This window comes from Monodelphis domestica, chromosome 3 (genome assembly GCF_027887165.1).
Source record: "Monodelphis domestica isolate mMonDom1 chromosome 3, mMonDom1.pri, whole genome shotgun sequence".
Taxonomy (NCBI): Eukaryota; Metazoa; Chordata; class Mammalia; order Didelphimorphia; family Didelphidae; genus Monodelphis; species Monodelphis domestica.
Window position 1 is genome coordinate 504463854 of NC_077229.1, and position 12093 is coordinate 504475946.

The window sequence follows — 12093 nt, forward strand, 5'->3', positions numbered from 1 at the left end:
CCCTTTTAGATTATATACCTGAAGTTTTTGGGCACAATGCTTTTAAAACAGTAGTAGCTTAATATAACATGTTGAATAAACACTGAACAGTAACTGAAGGAGTCAAGAAAAATGAAGATTGTGCACAGATCAATATACAAGTTAATGAATATCAATGATAATTATGTTAAAGGAAAGTCCTGGATACAAATGGCTTCAGGCATTTCCAAAGCTGGGCAAGTCACTTAACCCCAAATGCCTAGTCCACATAGCTTTTCTATCTTGGAATTGATACTCATTATCAAAGTGATGATACCTTTTATCTTTTAAGTAGGAAGCTAGGTGTACAGATTCGCCTTCCTGAGTTCAAATCGGGCCTCGGATACTTATTAGTTGTGATAATCTGAGCAAGTCACTTAACCCTGTTTCCCTCATTTTCTTCATCTGTCAAATGAGCTGGAGAAAGAAATGGAGTATTTCTGCCAAGAGAATCCTAAATAGGTTTGGTTACGAAAGAGTTGGACATGACTGAAAACAACTGAACAACAACAAATCTTTTAAAGTGTTATTTTAACTCATTTTCTTGTAATCATCAGAAAAAATTTCATAAAAACTTAAAAAAATTTTTCATGTTTATTTTAAGTACAAAAGGAAGACGCTTTGAAACTGTAACTTAGTTTGCCTTGAATGTGACAAAAAAAGAAATCCAAAGAGAAGAAATGATAGCAGCTGGAAGGGAGAGACCAGGTCAACTTTGGGGAGTGGGGACCAAAAGTGATATGAAGAAGTGAAAGGGATGAACATTACCTGGAAATTTACAATGATAGGAGGTCCAGTGGCTCTGTGCCCAGGCAAGTGAGTATTATATTTGATTTACAAAAGGGACCATCATCAGGTTTAATTATCAACTTACCAATATGTTTAATTTTACTTAATTTATAAAAAATGTTCATTTATATTCAAGATTTCCAGAATGCATCCATTACAGAAACCCAAGAGCAACTATATATCTTAAATATTTAATAAGTAAAACATGTACATTTGAGGGGGAAAAAGATTTAAACATGAAATGAGGATAAAAAAAACTCATTACATTTTGATGGGATGATTACTTACCAATGAGACATTGGTAAGAATTAGTACTCCAATTGAAAATGTGTTAGGGAAGAGCAGAAGAGATATAGCATCAATAAAATGTTACAAAAAATCTTAAACTTCATAAATTAAATAAAATTATCAATTTGAGATGGAAACACATATACTTTCAATATTTTGCACCTATATAATTACTTAGAAAATGTAGTTACAGTTCCTGTTCAGTTTAACTTTTAGTGTCCTCTTTAACCCACACCAAAACAATATTATTGATCTCTAATAAATCACTTTCCCTCCAGTCTCTATTCAATAAACATAATTTCACCAATACCAATTCTGCTGCTTCCTGTCAAAAAACAGCAGTCATAAGAGATGTCAGATCTTGAGGCAGAAAGGAAATTAGAATTCATCTCATTTGGCCACACGCGCCCTCCACTTTGTAGAGATGAAAATGGAAGCCTGAAAAGTTTCATTGACTTGCTCAATGGTCATGCTAGCTGTCAGAATTACATCTGACTCTAATATCAGAACAATCAAACTAAAGAATATGAGTATCTGGGTAATATGTGTGTGGGGTAGAGGAGGGGGAGCAAGGAAGAAAGTGTAAAAGAGAGGCATAATAGAGTTTCTTTTTGAAATCTAAATTTCATCTTTTGCAGTATTATCAAAGTTCCCAGAATAACCATTTATTTCTCTATATAACTCTATTGAAGGGGCTGAGTGATTTGAACATTTTAAGTACTTAACTTCTCTGACAGCACCTGCTCCCTTCAATCTTCATCCACTACATCCATCATCTCTGTGATTCAAGGAACTGAGATAACTGAACAAATCTTATGATCTCAACCCTCTTGGTACAACTGCTCCAAAGGTCACATTGCCAGGTGAAATACTAAAAAGTGTAAGTGTAAATCACAAGTTTACTTATCTTTTACATGGCAACTTCCTTAAAATCCATAACAATGTTAATAAATTATATTTATACTAAGTAAAGGGTTACAAGTTGATATAAAATGTATAGTACTCTTGCTTGGTTATACGAATATAAGGAAAACAAGTGGGTGAATTATGTCACTTTGTTCTTAAGCAGGGCACTGCTGTTCACTTATGTGAACAATGAGCTAATATCTAATTATTAAGTTTAAAGGTAAAATACAATTTAAACCAAGATGTAAAAAAAACAAAAGAAAAAAACAACCTGTGTGATTGCTGGCTCACAATTTTTCTTTCCTCTTCTCCCTTATACTAAGGGTCTTCAACATACATACTGATTCTCCTTCAAAAACCACTCAATTCCTCAACATACTAACCCTCTGACGAGCTACTCTTTCACTAACTTAAGCTGCAAGACAAGATGGGGATACTTTTGATCTTGCCACCACCCACTGATATGCCATCTCTAAGTTCAAAAATTCTGAAATCTCCTTATAGAATCATAATCTATATAGGTTTTCAACTCTTCCTCTGCTATCCATTATAAAACTTTACTTACTTTTTAAACTATGAAAAGAAAAATCTGACAAGCTGTCTCAATGATTAAAATAAATAGGGATGTTTCAGTTTTGCAATTACAACTTATTACATGAAGGAGCATAGGATTAGGTAAATTAAAATAGTAGGAATGGTAAGAAAGGAAATTAGGTGAATATAGAATATGAGGAAGGGAAATCTTGTGTGCCAGGCACAGGCTTTTTACAAATAGTAATTCATTTAATCTTCAAATTAATCTTGAAAGGTAAGCTTTATTACTCTCCTGTTTTTACAGTTGAATAAACTAAGGCAAACAAAGGTTAAGTGACTTCACCTGAATTATGTCCCTAGTAAACATATTGGGTCAAATTTCAGCTCAGGCCTTCTTGCCTTCAGGCCCAGAGTTCTTTATACTCCACTCTTCTATTAGCTGCCTTGGAGAAAAAATGAGGAGAGGAGGAATATAAAACAAATGTCATACAAAGCATTTCCCAACTGAAAAATGGTCAAAGGACCATTTGAATACTCCAAATCACTGATTAGAGAAATGCAAATTAAAACAGTGGGAGACGAACTCACACCTATCAGATTGGCCAACATAACCAAAAAGGAAAACAATATTAAGAGGGAATGTTGGAAAATTGGGATAATAATATACTGGTGGTCAAACTGTAAACTGCTATAACTATTCTGAAGAAAATTACAGAATCATGCTCAAAGGTCCATAAAACTATGCATAACCTTTGACTCAACAATACCCACTAATGGGTTTGTATTCCAAAGATGTCAGAGATGAGTAAAAAGCACCTACCTGAACAAAAATATTTTTTATCAGCTTCTTGTATTGGCAAACAACTAGAAACTGAGGGGTTGTATATCAATTGGTAAATGGCTGAACAAGTTGTAGTATATGATATACACTACATACATATATAGTCTCCTAATTAATTTTCCTGTCTTAAGTCTCATCAACTTTGGCCCATTCTTCACATGGTTGCTAAAGTGTTTTTATTAACACACAGATCTGACCATGTAATCATTCTACTCTATAAACTGTAGGGGCTCTATTACCTGCAAAATCCAATACAAAGTCCTTTGTTGGAATTTAAAACTCTTCAACACCCGGCTCCTCATGACCTTTCCTTACATTACTGCCCTTCCACAAACTCTATGATATGGCTATACTTTATTTCCCTTACAGATATGAAACACTCTATCAGAACTGGATCTTTTGTGATGTTGATAAGTTTTGTCAGTTTTTTCCCCCTTCTCTGTTCTCAATTTTTAAAATTATTGTTTATACAGGATGCATCCCTGGAAAAACAGGGAGGAATGGAAAAAAAAAGTAATGAAAATCTATTACATAAAAAAGTAGCAACAGCTAACTAGGAAGGAACATAGGGTGGAAAAGAAAATAGATGAGAGTATGTCTACATACATCAGGGAACATTCCCATTGGCATATCCTGCTCCCACTGGGAGTACCTCCCAAGTTGAGTTGACAACCCATATAATTGTAATGTTTCATAAAATCAAAAGTAAAAAAAAAATGTCAATGTAATTCAATCAGTACCTATTAAAAAAAAATCAAATGGATGAGGAAACAGGATTTGACCAAATAATTCCACTTGTTGAAAGATAAATAAATGTTCATTATCAGGTGCTTCTAATAACAAAGGAAAAGTTGCATTTTTAATATAGTAGACTTGAAGTTTGTTATAATTCGCAATAATAAACTAAAAGAAGAAAAGAACTCATAACTTTGGGGCATATCATAATGAATCAAATATTTATTTGACTATTTTAAAACTCTAGAGTCTACTGTGACAACAAATGTAAAGAAAAGCATTTGCTGTTTTTGTTTTTTAATGACAGAAAAAATAGTGCAAAAAAGTTTTCTTATCAAACTCAGCCATTGGTCACTAAAACCCTGCATGAATCCCATGAAGGAGAGGGTATAAGAATTAAATAAACAGAAACCCCTGTAATAAACTTCTCACAGTACAAAAAACAAACATGCCTGAGTGCCACACATATATGAAATCTTTGGTGAAAGCTTTTTTTATAGTTCACATAATTCCATATCCTTAGTTTCTATACGAAATTAAGGACAGAAAAAGGAAAGCATATTGTAGTGGGGTAGTCTCAAACTGGTCTGCTTTTATAGTCAACTTTCCTTTCCATCACACACATCACAGACTAAGCAAGAAAGAATTTACCTCCAGAAGAATTCAGGCTAGATCCTTTGCCCTTGCCTTGATTATTCAAGTACTCCCAAATCTTATTCCACTACGAAACTCCCTTTCCAGAAGAAAGGTATAACTTTGACAGGCTGATACCAGTTGGTCACTAGATAAGGTTTTCTTCCACATCCTCAAAATTCCTAATTCCATATTCACTTATATATGCAAGTTGCCCTTCCTGAATGAACAAAGGGACTATTTTATTTTTTAGAAACTATAAGGAACAAGCTTTGTTTCTATATTCCCTAAGCCCAACATAGAACACAACATGTAATATACATTTACACCTGTTGCTTGATTATTTTCAGGTAGACCTCTCATTTCATGGGACTAGGAATCTTCAAGTGAAGAAAGCAATCAATGCAGCCCAGCAACAGTGCATCAACTTATAATCTTTAACTATCAACCTGGGCCCTGAGAGGTTAAGTAACTTGACTAACGACATACAGCCAGTACTTATCAAAGGCAGGACTCAAACCCATATTTTCCCAACTCTAATGCCAAATCACCATCTATTATTAAATAATACTACTGCTGCATCATCAGTATCATTATTGTCTCCATTTTAGTTTCCTGGTTGAATTTCCAATTAAGTTACTTGCATTATCATTGTTTTCTGACTAAAAATAAAAAGTTCTTACTATATAATATTGTCACCTCACTTATCCAGCTGCTCTAATGGATCCAGTTCATTCTCTTTTCAAGAGTATCTAATTCAGATTGTGTTGTTTTTAAAATGAATCAAAACACTATAAAATTATGGTCACTTCCTACTAAATTTCAAATTTTAACAAAAGTAACATAAAAGGTCATGTAGAGGCATGTAAAACTTAATAAGTGGTTCAACTAATCGTGTAGGATGGGGAAGCAGAAAGCAAAATATCACTAAGTGATAACTATAAGAAATCTGGATTTGAACTCTTTTAATTGAAGGTCTTTCTCTTAGTCACTTAACCCTGTGCTCTAGCCGTTATGCTACATATAATCATTAACAAAAAAGTAACAATTTACATTCAACACAGACATTTGTTTCCAATTACTCTGCAGGTAATGAGTAATAGGTCATATTGTCAAAGCACAGACAATTATGAAATAGAAGAATAACAAGCTGGATGTTGCTGTAATTTCATTGGAACTATCTCCAGTACTTTTCTTGAGGGATGAGTTAAATATAATACATAGCTTATTAAATAGAGAGAACAGAATTGTAGGGGCCGAATCATCAGTGATAATGAGGAAAAACTGATCCACAAGCTGTTATTTTTTGTTTGCCTAAAAGTAGGTGAAAGGAAGTTTCAGGGTCAGTATAGATGTGGGGTACTAAAGACCTTGAATATATTTTTGTAGATTTGTAAATTAAAGGAATAAGAAAATATTTTTATTCAGCTAAAAGCAAGACATATCCCAAATAGCAATGATCAGCCCTTAATTTAATTAAAACTAGGCTTTGATTAGTGTATTCAGGTTCATACAGCATATTTCCACTGGGCTGAAACCTATTACCATATTTTACATACTTGTAACTTCAAATACTTTGAATTTGAATATGTGATCATTTTTTAGGGGATTCATTATTTGTGCTAATTGCCCCTTTCTTCATAGTCAACAATAGGCTTTTTTTTCCATTTAATCAATACTAAATACCTTTCTGCCTATAAACGAGTGGTGAATAAGGAAAAAAGGGGAATCAAACAGTAAGACCTTAATTCTCCTAACTTTTTTTTTTTAATTACGTGAAATATAAATTGGCACAAAGGATTACAGATTTAGAATTTACATGTGACATTTGATTATTTTAAAGGACCTCAGAAGACAGAATGATCTACCTTGAAGAGGGAAAAGCTATTGAAAGCAACTACAATTACAGCTGGCACAACACAACTATCTTGATGGCAAAAGAGGAAAAGGCAATGCATTTTGGCAACTTGGCTATTTGAGGACACTAGCTATTTCACACACATTGCCCTTAGTGGGTTCCTTAAGGCAGTGGACTTTAAAACTATCTTGTAATCACGATGTATTGGTTCCAAGGCAGAATAGCAGTAAGGGTTAGGCAATAAGTTAAGTGACTTGCCCAGAATCACACAGCAAGGAAGTATCGGAGGCCAGATATGAACCCAGAACCTCCTATCTCCAGGCTTGATGCTTTATCCACTGAGCTGCCCCAGAAAGTGTTTTTTAAATTAAGGTTCATAAATCCACTGAGAGTTATGATGGTCTACATGGGAACCCATCAAATGGTATTTTGTAGCACAAATTGTTATATAACAACATTTCTACCTTTTAGTTTATGATATGAAATATAATTTACATGTGACATTTGATTATTTTAAAAAGCAGATTTCACTTCTTTAAGGTTTCAGTCAAAAGAAATAGCAATCTTTTTACTAATTGTTTTATGTGGTAGCAGTTGTAATCGTGTAGGATAAATTTCAAAGATTTTTTAAAAAGTGAACTAATATCTCATTTTCTCATTCCACACTGTTCACTATGCCTACCTTAGACCAATCAAGCATTTGAAAAAAAAGAAACCTATCTCATTTGATCCTCACAAGAGTCCTGCAAGGAAGGTATTGTTATTGTTAGCATTTTACTGGTGAGGAAACTGAGGCAAAAAGAAGTTACTTAGTAAGTGGAAAAAGTTGGATTTTGAACTCAGGTCTTCCTGCTCCCTAAGCCCAGTATTCTGTCCACTGTGCCACCTATCTGCATATGCATGGTTATGGAAACTGTGCCTGTCCATTGTATAAAAAAAACCTTCAAGAATTCTATCTTTCTTGAAAAGATGTAACTAAGAAAAAGGTTATTAAAGATCTTTAGCATTACAAAAACAGTATCAAATAATAAAGTAGCAATAAATTAGCTGATAGTTTAAAATAGCTATTTAAAGCAATTTAATTTCATGCTTCTAGCAGTTTCATGGAAATATGGTAATGGAAAGACCAAAATAGATAAGTTCAAATTAAAATTACACTTACTAAGCTGAATTTTGTGAATACATTCAAAGCTAGGTATGTGTATATCTATCTTAATATATCCTATTATATATCATATAAAACATGTGTGTGTGTGTGTGTGTGTGTGTGTGTGTGTGTGTGTGTGTGTGTGTGTACACAATCAGTATAAGCTATCCACTTCACCCCAAGTAAGCTTCTTTTGAAAACCTGGTGTGCTACGTGGAATAACATTCTGTCACCACTGAAGCTTGTTTGCTTTTTTAAACTGGATTTGTGATTTCATTTCACAAAAAGTTCTTAATGACAAGTTGTTTTCTAGCATGGGAAATTAGCCACTGTTCTTCAATTTGGCTTAAAAGGTTTTCCTGGGTCATTAAGTCATTCAGTACCTGTGGTCAGAGGACGGAGTCGACAGAGTTGTTTCTGTCTCTGAGGCTCTGCCATGCTTCTGGCATTGCTATTATCAACCATATTGGTGGCGTTCATATACAGCAAGGCTGCAACCAAATAAACAGGAAGAGGAAAACCACCCACCGTGATTCCTACCTAACACACTGGAGCAAATCAGTTTGGTTTTCTCTCAAGTTATTCAATAAACATTCACTATATTCTTGTTATGTGCCAATCGCTATCAATGTCCTGAAGTGTTAAAGAATGGTAAGTAGAGAGAAAAGTCACAAGTAGTTCTTGCATTCACAGTGTACATTCTAATGGCAGAGACATTTAAAAGTGAATTTGAGGGGACTAGGTAACTCAGTGATAGGAAGGTCCTAGGGTCAAATTTAGCTTTAAGATTCTTCCCAGCTGGGCAAACCTGCACAAGTCACTTGAGCCCATTGCCCAGCCCAGTGATTAAGAATCTTGTAGAGACCGGATGTCAAACTACCACCCTCGCACAGCATGTGAGCTGCCCCCTTAGCCCAGACAGGGGAGGGAGGAAGCACTTCCATTGGGCTGCTGAGCAGATGGTGGTGCCGTGAGGAATGTCCTCAGGTGCATGTGGCGATGGGGAACAGAGCTGCCCCCCAGCACATGTGCCAGATTCACCAACATGGGCCTAGCCTTTTAAGCTCTTCTGCCTTGGAACTGATACATAGTATCCACTCTAAGAGGAGTAAAGTTTAGTGCTTTTTTAAGTAAAGCTACAGGTTTCTAGCTCTTTTTGAGAATAACTTTTAAAGTTTAAGAGTCAAATAAAAGTATAAGATACATTTTTTAAAGTCACTTTCCCAAAATTATGGATTTTTACCAATGGTACTCATTTTCAATGGAATAGACTGCTAAGGGGCACTTTTAAGAGTTTAAAATATTTTTCCACATTACAACATGTATTTTTTGGCATGTCTTATGACTGTCTAGAAATTTCATTTTAAATGAAAAAAATTTAATAACTGACTTTTTGTTTTAAATAATTCATTCCCACCTGCCAATTTTTTATTTGAAACAACAGCATAAGGAACTTTTAAAATTCTCTTCAAAAAAGCTTATTGTTAAACATATCACAATGCAGATTAAAAATAAGTCAAATTGGTACACAATTATAAAGTTCTTATTAAAAGATCATAATTTATATATTCTCTGAAGAAAGGAATGATAAAAGTAATTTTGTGTTATAAACATTTATATACTAAAGCAATATATACCTAACTCAATTCACTCAAATAACTTGCTATATTACCTTTAGTATGTTACATAGCCTTTAGGCTCTGGATACATGATTTAATCTAATCTGGATACACGATTTAATTTAAGAATCTATATCAAAGGGCTAACAAGAAGAATGGATTTTAAAATAAGTAGTATATTAAAAAATAAGTTGCTCTATAAATGCTTATCAGGCATAACAAGAAAGATATGGCTAAATAACTTTAGTGTAAACCATAAATCATGTTGAAAAAAATTGATCGAAACATACATAATCCAATTAATACTTTTCAAAGTGTAATATCCTTCTGTTTTACATGAAAATATTTTGATTATGAAAAAGTTTAAGATAAGGTTGGAACTCAAATAACTAAATGCAAACCACCAGATGGTATTACTGAGATAAATCATATTGCAGCTAATATGAAAAACAAATTTAAGCATCTTTGTTTTATAAGAGTCAACTTCTGATCTGAATTAACTCTCCTGGAGCACATTGGTTTAAAAAACCAAACCAAACCAAAAACTACCCCAAAAAGCTGCTGATTATATAACAAACAGAGAAGAATATCAAGTATTTACTTAAGGGTGTTGATTCCTGTTCTAGGTAAATGCTATGCATCTTCATGTCTTTCAAGGACACTACTGGTATGCTTAGTGCTACATAGAGAAAGGAAAAGAGCAGAGAACTCCAAGGAGTTTTGTTGGGGGGGGAGGGGGCACAATATAGTTCAGAGAAGCTTTTATCTGTTTTCAATATGATGGTCTCATTTTAAGACAGAGCAAGTATTGGTTTTCTCAATACGAACAAATTTTCACAGGTCTATTAACAACTGAGTATTTAATGAGAGTACTGTTTTGAGGAAGAATAAAAAAAGGATATGTGTGATGGATACGATTCCAAGCAAAAAGGCAGTATAGATTAAAACAAATTCCAGAATACAAGAAGGTGATGGAAGCATAGCAATACAAGCCGCAGGATGAGAATAAGTCTTTACAGGTATATGTGTACAGATTCAAATGAGCAAATACCATGATCTGAATAGCATAACAAGATCCTAAACATCCAAACTAAATACGCATTTTGAATACCTACTATATGTCTTTATATTTCAATTTAAGTGTTTAAAGACTACAGGCAAAAAATAACATAATTATGAAGATAATCTTGATGTTTTCTTGTACTTTTCCTTTATTTCTTTTTTACTGTAAACTCAACAATTTTCAACAATCTCCAAAATTTCAAAATACAAACAGAAGAGAACTGATTATACTAAAAAATTTGGTGAATCCCCTCTTCCCCCAATTGCTTAACCCTTACTGCTCTTCTGTGCCTTGGAACTAACGCATAGTATTGATTCTAAGACAAAAGATAAGGGTTTTAACACACAGGTTTGTTTTTTTTAAACCCTTACCTTCCGTCTTGGAGTCAATACTATGTATTGGCTCCAAGGCAGAAGAGTGGTAAGGGCTAGGCAATGGGGGTCAAGTGACTTGCCCAGGGTCACACAGCTGGGAAGTGTCTGAGGCCGGATTTGAACCCAGGACCTCCCATCTCTAGGCCTGGCTCTCCATCCACTGAGCTACACAGCTGCCCCCTCACACAGGTTTTTGATATACTTTAATATACATATATAACAAAGTAGTAATGAATATCTGTGTCCCTTCAGCATTTCCTTCTCTCTCTGTATGTCTGAAAATGTATTACTGATGCTTTTTTTCATGTCTATCAGAACCCACCAATTGCTCACTAGAAGCCTGCCTATATACAAATATGTATGGTCAAACAAAATGAATGATATGTTGGTCATATGTGAAAAGGCACATCTGGTTCTAGTAAATAAAAGAAGGTATGTTTCATCATTGGTTTTTACAAGTCATAATTAGTCACCACTTTCTTCCTTTTGTTTTTAATCAAATTTCAAAATGAGAAACACTGATTTTCAAAACAATTATTAGTAGGTATGCATATTTTAGGGCATTTAAAGAATATTGATGATGCACTGCAGGAAAACAGTGTTAAGATGGAGCAAGGAGAAGTTTAGAATTCTATGGCTGACTGGCAGGACTAGAGTGGCAGTTTGAAGAGCAAGGGGTACTGGGAGAAGAACGCAGAGCTGAGGGGATTTTGAAGAACCTCTTGGTCTTCTACTTCAGGACTGAGAGCTGAAAGGTCCAGTTTCTGGGTGGCTGAAGATCTTCTGAAGCCATCATTGAAGACCTTTGCTTTTTGCCTTAAACCAATAGCTGCTGTCTCTCCAGAAATCCTACCACTGTTTCCTCTACCTGCTACAAACATCGCAGACCCCTGAGGGAGTGCTGGCTTGAACTCTCAAACCAAAGTCCAGCCCTCCTGGATTCTCCTTGCCTCCCCAAAACTATTTCTAGTTATTCCTTTAGTACATAATAGTATTAGACTATAGAAAGGACATTTAGTTGGGAAAGGGGCAGAGGCATTCGTGGGCATAGACATCAGCCCCTTGAAGCAATGAGTGCATAGATTATCCGTCAGGGCTACCTTCTACCCTCTTCCCCTCAACCCATTTACCAAATCTCTTTAATAAATCCCTTAATTAGCAGTCAGATTCAGTTTGGCCGAATTCATAAAAGGAGGGTGCTTAAGTAACAGGGGTCAGGTCTCTAGCCAGAGACGAGTCCCCCTGTGGTAAGGTCAGCCAAAGCCTGCCACATATCTCCTTAGGGGAA

At 34.7% G+C, this 12093-nt stretch overlaps 1 protein-coding gene across 1 annotated transcript in view; it reads right to left on the minus strand.

Annotated features, from left to right (window-relative positions):
* The window catches only part of IPO11 (importin 11), a 197492-nt gene that overhangs the window by 11581 nt on the left and 173818 nt on the right, over nucleotides 1-12093 (minus strand). The gene's annotated exons all lie outside the window — the stretch shown is intronic.